Below are 257 nucleotides of genomic sequence, written 5' to 3'. Positions count from 1 at the left end.
AGAGCGCCTTGACCCAAGAAAAGGAAGAAACCGCTTCTCAACTATCTTCGGCGACAAGAACCAACACTGAGGTGACAGGAAAGGAACGAATCAATGGGCGGACGAAGGAAAAAAAACATCGAAAAGCAAACAAAAAGAGAGAGAAAAAGCATGAGCAATCATCAGTCGACTCTACTCAAGAGAGAAGGGGATACGAGAACCTCGTGGCACACCTCCCGTGATTGTAACTCGGCACATACACTTCCTACAACTACTAC

Source organism: Cystoisospora suis (genome assembly GCF_002600585.1).
Source record: "Cystoisospora suis strain Wien I chromosome Unknown contig_21, whole genome shotgun sequence".
Classification (NCBI taxonomy): Eukaryota; Apicomplexa; class Conoidasida; order Eucoccidiorida; family Sarcocystidae; genus Cystoisospora; species Cystoisospora suis.
The sequence above is the reverse complement of the archived record's forward strand: the minus strand, read 5'-3'. Positions refer to the sequence as shown.